The sequence below is a fragment of the Mesocricetus auratus genome, unplaced genomic scaffold (genome assembly GCF_017639785.1).
Source record: "Mesocricetus auratus isolate SY011 unplaced genomic scaffold, BCM_Maur_2.0 Super-Scaffold_100024, whole genome shotgun sequence".
Lineage (NCBI taxonomy): Eukaryota > Metazoa > Chordata > Mammalia > Rodentia > Cricetidae > Mesocricetus > Mesocricetus auratus.
The window spans coordinates 2,377,660-2,383,674 of NW_024429205.1; the positions used below are offsets into that span (position 1 = coordinate 2,377,660).

The 6,015-nt window shown below is 46.0% G+C and overlaps 1 long non-coding RNA gene across 1 annotated transcript; it reads left to right on the plus strand.

Annotated features, from left to right (window-relative positions):
• Positions 1–4,193: 4,193 nt before the first annotated feature.
• LOC121133813 lies at positions 4,194–5,677 on the plus strand. Its single transcript, XR_005870806.1, has 2 exons — positions 4,194–4,848; positions 5,061–5,677. It is a non-coding gene; the product is annotated as an uncharacterized LOC121133813 (long non-coding RNA).
• The last annotated feature ends 338 nt before the right edge of the window (positions 5,678–6,015 follow it).

Genomic DNA, 6,015 nt, shown 5'->3' on the forward strand with positions numbered 1-6,015 from the left:
TTTCTGGCAGGCCTGGGATACCATCGGGACTCTTGGCTTTGTCTCCCTGGAACTCATGACAGAGCTGAAAAAAAGAGAAGAGAACTGGCTATCTCTTGTTACATAAGTGAGTGAGTAAAATGAAGACCAAGTTTTGGGACTGGGCAAGTACTCAGCAGGTTATGTCACCACTAAGCCTAATAAATTCAGTTCTGTCCCTGGGATCCACTAAGTGAAAGTAAAGAACTGACTTCCACAGGCTCCATTGACAGCCACACACACACCACGGCACATGCATAAATGTAACTAGCAAAGTTAGGATAAAGGACACTTTTCCCAGTGATCACAAATATGTGGCAACATGCGTACAATCACATCCATACATATACACCTATGTTTATAAATGCATGCGTGTATGTGCCTATGCATGCTGCTTTGACATGAGCTGTTGAATGAGACCCTATCTTTGGTGCCAGAGTCTTCAAGTCCCCATATCTTCCTGCTACCATCCTGAAACCATAATCTCCAGTGTCCTTACTCAGACAGTGGATGGAGAGGTTGTACCCTTTTGAAGAAAGGGGAGAAAATCTTTGTGACCAGGGATTGTTTGTTTGTCATAGCCAGGAATTTTTGCAAACCACAGACTCAACAAAAGTTCTGCCTCCAGAGTGTATGATCAATTCTCAAGCTTAGTAGAAAAGAATAAGGTGTCCAACTCCTAAGTGGACCAAGGCCTACCATACCCTTTACCAAAGAAGACCAGAAACCCACAAATGCATTTGACCTCATTGACCACTGGGCAAAGTCGATTTGATGGATGCTCTCAAGATGACAGAATTCCCCTGAAGAAGTGCCACTTGGTGCTCAGTGTTCAACAGTAGGCAGAGGCTGTGACCATTGTGACAGTACTGGGGAAAGGGAAGATCTCTATATTGTGTAATGAAATCTCAGAGAATGGACCATACCCCTGCTCTTCCTAGATGGGGAAAGACATACAGAGGCTGGCAAATGTGAACAAGCCCACACTTGACATTATTTCAGGACATCAGTTCCCCAGATACATGCTCCCTGTTAGATCATAGGTCATCATTTCTGAGAACTAGTGAGTAATATTCTGGGACCCTTCACTCTTTCTGGAAGCTCTGAGTGATGCTACAATCATTTAGGAACGAGGGCTTTTCAGAATCCTTATAGGATTGCTACTCTGGCAAAAACACATTAGGAACTCCAGACTCCACTACAGGACATACAACTGCCATTCCGCATTCTCCTCCCCTCTGGTCTCCACTGGGTCGGCTGTTCTCCTTGCTCTAGGTTTGTTTGTAAACTTGCTGGTGCCTATAGCCTATGAGATCTATGGAAGGAAGACCTCAGTGCCTGCTTTGCTCCCAGTTCGGCTATACCAAGCCCCTCTGTTGTCCATATCTACTGCCCATGACACTTCTCAGAGTTTTCTCGGAGCTTATGCATTAGTCCATGAGCAGAGAAAAGCAGTAACCCTCTATCCCTGCCACAGCTGGTGTGGAGTGAACCTTCTTCAATGTAGAATACACACATCACATGCAAAGCTCATGAATGCTGATCTTTGAATCAGTGCCGGCAACACCAAACAGCACAGTGCCACCCGTGAGACGGGACGGTGATGGTACTTTCACACCCAGGAGAAATGAGTTCAGCTTAGGACCTGCTCCTATAGAAAAGCTGTAGAGCTGCACATGCTGCCCTAAGCAGGCACGTGGAGGGACTGTCCCTAATGCCAATACATGTCTCCCTCCCCTTCTATGAAAATGTTTCCAAAATTGTTTTCAGTGAGTGCTCCTTGCCTAGCTTCATTAAAGCCCATAAGTGCATAAGTAAATCACGGCCCAGCAAACACATTGAAGGATGAACCATTCACAAAGAACAGTGAACTCTCTGTGCCAGGAGACAGGAAGGGCACTGCTTAAATCAGTGAGGCTTCCAAAGGCTTCTAATAGCTAATAGAGACACATTTGTTTGATGTTGAGCCTTTTGGTTGCTCTTTTGTTTTTTTGTTTTGTTATTTTTGCTGTCCTCACCTGTTTATTCAAGCTATGCAAACGTGTAACTATCTAGGACATTTTGATTATAAATCCATTTACAATAAGATTATTTACAGAAGGCTGGTGTGGATGCAATACTAAATGCACTCATGGAACATATCTGGAAGCTCCCACGCTTAAATGATTGAAATTTTTAAAATAAAAAGGAGACTGTCATGCATGAGAAGTGCAGCTGGATACCTGGCTTCAGAAAGAGGCTAGAGCAAGAGTCTGGGCTCCTGGGATGGAGCCTGCATACCCTGTGGTCACAAGCAGCCCTGTGAAAATACAGGTGTCTTACTGCCTTACCGCCACTGGCTTTGGCTGTAGTTTCTACACTGATCCATCTTCCAGCTGGATTTATCGGTCTTTGCCAATCTGGCCCCTGTCACTGTTAGATCAAACTCTGGACATTTTACTGCTGAACCTGGCTCTCCTGGAAGAGAGGCAGGGGAAGCAGGTTCTGAAACCCAAGTTCCTGAGTCCACAGAGAAACACCATCATTAGGTTCAGCCAAACTTTCCCTAGCAAAATGTTCCAGTCTCACCCAGAATGACTCCTCTGTGCCTAAAAGATGAAGCTGACAGTATGAACTAGAGTGGCAAGTTGGCTGCGCAGAGCCGTAAAGCTGTCACACACTGGTGTCTCCACCTTCAAGGGGTGTCGCTCTTCACCAGTGGTGATTGTTTTTGCTTTGTAACTAGACTATCAAGAAACCTTGGTTGCTCTTCTTAGTCTCCTTCTTGATGAGGAAGCTCATCCTCTCCAAAGGATTCCTTGTCTTTAACTCAGGATCTCAGGGGACACAGCAACCCTGGACATTGGAGAGAGCCCCCAGCCCTAATTACTATTTCTCTGATGATGTGGCATTGTGTGGCTTTAAACTGTTCCTCCCAGCACAACCCCGACACATAGCACCTCACAGTCTTCATGACATATTAGATGCAACCCTTGTTTCTACATTTTCTAGTTTAGCTGGGCAGGAATACACCCTCAATGCTTGTGCTTGTGGAATTCCTTCAGTAGGGGAAAAGTGCAACCCAGCTGAGATCCAACAGGAACACAGTGGCATAGCGCCTCAAAGTTTGATCAGTGTGCAACCCATCTGTGTCCCTAGGATGCATGGCCAGAGCTCCTGGAGTTCTTGTAGTAAACACTGAGTTCTAGGGCTTGTCCACTGAGGCTAAAGATGGCTGGTCTACACTGCATCACTCTGAACCAACATTTCGATGCTTTATCAAATGTGGGTCCTCATGAGAACCCCACATGTTGTTATGAAGACACTGTTTCCTCATTATAGAATAAGATTCTGAGGCCTGAGATGGATGGACACCAGTGCTGGAGAGGTGATCTCCAAGTACATGGCTAGCGAGTGTCATATATCAGATAGCCCCGTATCTTGTCCTTCCTTGGTTAAGAAAGGTTCTACTCAATAACATGCTCTAGCTTTCTGTTCTCCTCTACCTCACTATACACAATGAGGAAAGCTAGGGCTGCTGGGAAAATGGAATCTACCCTCCTGTCCCAGTTCCTCTTCAGCACTCTTAGTTTGCAATCTGGAGGAAGTTCCAACGGGCTTTGCAGAAGTATCTGTTGTTAGTTTACCCAGCTAAACCCGTCTCTGGAGCTTCTGACCCCTAACAAAGATATCACTAGCCTTACATGTCTGTGTAGCAGGAAAAATAAATGACTCAGAGACTGATAAAGGGGTTCAAACTTCAAGCTGAAGATCAGAAAAGCAAAGCTTCTGGCCACTAGCTCTCACTCTACCTCAGACTGAAATGCAATCCTGGCTCCACCAAACCTCAGACTGCTGCCTCTCCTCATCGTGGCTGGAGAATCCTGAGACTTCAATGTCTTCCTGTCCTCAATGTGGCTGGTGAGTGGATCCTTGATACTGACTACTGGAGATCGTGCTCCTATCTTTTATAACCCTCTAGTGCTGGGTTTAAAGGCGTGTGATCCCAGGTGCTGAGTTCATCTTTGTGTGAGCTGTTTCTCTTCAGGACTGGATCAGTCTTGTGTAGATCTGGGTGGCCTTGGACTCACAGATATCCATCCTGGATCCTAGGATTAAAGGTGTGTATTAATTAAAGGTGGGGCACCACAATCTCCTAGCTTCTGGCTGCTTGGATGAAAGGTGTGTATCACCACTGCCTGACCTCTATAGCTTGAGGTGAACTTTGCTTTCTGAATCCTCAGGCAAGCTTTAATAAATCATAAAGAATATATCACAACATTTCTGTGCCTGTTTGTAGTTTTCAGAGCACTTTCGCAGGTGACCACATCATGATTTGAGGAGTTAGTTGAAGAGGAGAGTCTTCCTAGTGTGAGCTGCATGTCTAAGCCTCAGCCTCAGTCACCAAAGAGGCTGGATACTTGCCAAGGGCAATAAGGCAGAGCTGGAGTGACACAGCACCTGGGAGGCGGAGCTCAGTGCCTCATCCCAGCCAGATCGCCTTGGCTGAGTCATACAACCTCCACCCAGTTCCTTCAGCTGGAAAAGGGATGAAGTCTGCTTAACAGAGCTCAGTGAGGTCTGAGGATAATGCACTGTGCACACAGGTTTCTGATGACACCTGGCTTCCTGGGCTGCCTCTTCTCAGCTCTGATTTTACCTGGCTACTTAAATCATAATAGCCTGATTTTATTCAGTTATATTTTCAGAGCGTGAGAGAAGATACATTTAGAATGCAGACGCTCAACTCGATTCTTTCTTCTGAGCTTCAAGCTGCCCATAAAATCCCTGCTTGATCTTTGGATTGTATATAGCAGGAGCTTAACACCAGATGATTATAATCCAACCAGGGTAAGAAAGGTACAGCCGAAAGAGCATAATACAGTAACTGGCCTTGGGGGGGGGGAATGCATAATCATACTCTCGCACGCGCGCATGTGTGTGTGTGTGTGTGTGTGTGTGTGTGTGTAAGAAAGCATGAGCTTCATCGAGCTTGCCAGTAATGAGGAGAGATCCTTGCAGATGGGGCTGACAAAAGTGCATTTTTCTGATCCTCTATTTAGAAAATCACTCAAGGAGCATCTGTCTGGCCCAGGAAACCCCACGATGCTGTAACTCTTAAACCTTCAAGTGCACCAGGAAAACAGATCCTCTGCAAAAGCTACCCAGAGAGCATTGCTGTTGGTGGACTGTCTTTGGTCTAATTTAGATCCAAGTACCCTGGGCAGGGCTCTGTAGGTCAGGACTGGGTCTACCTGGATCCTGGTCAGGAACATGTTTAGTCCTCAAGTCCCACCTATCAGCTCCCCAGAGAGGAGGTAGATAGCCTATGCTGAGCAAGACGCCTGTGATGGTTAATTATTTGTCCATTTGCTGCAAGCTAGAGTCATCTGGGAAGAAGTAACTTAACTGAAAAAAAAATGCCTCAGTCAGATTGGCATACACGGCGTCTATGGTGCATTTTCTTGATTGTTTCATATAGGAGGGCTCAACCCATTGTAAATCTCACCACCCTGGCCAGGTGTACCTGGACTGTATAGAAAAGCAAGTCAGAAAGCATCTCTTCTCCACAGTCTCTGCCTCGGTTCCCACCTCCAGGTTCTTGCCCTAACTTGCCTCCATGACTCCATGACGGACTGACTGTACACTGTAATATAAATAAACCCTTTTCTCCCCCAAATTGCTGTCAGTCAGTGTTTTATCACAGCAGCAGAAAAAAATAAGACAGTGTCGTTGCAGGAAGTAGAGCCCAGATCTTCTTGTCATCCTGAGAATCTGGGAATTGGGATTTTAGTCCAGTTTGGCCTCTCAATGACTGTGGTGACAAATCTGTCAGCTTGTGAGGTGTTCTCCAGAAACATTAACAGGGAGAGAAGACCCTCCCACACCTTCCAGCAGGTGGCAGCTGTTGCCATTGCTGCCATCTTTTGTGGATCCTAGAACCTAGTGTCTTCAGCATCCCAGTGTAGACTGAAAACTACAATGATTCTCCAGGGATCTTTCAGGCATTCAGAGCCA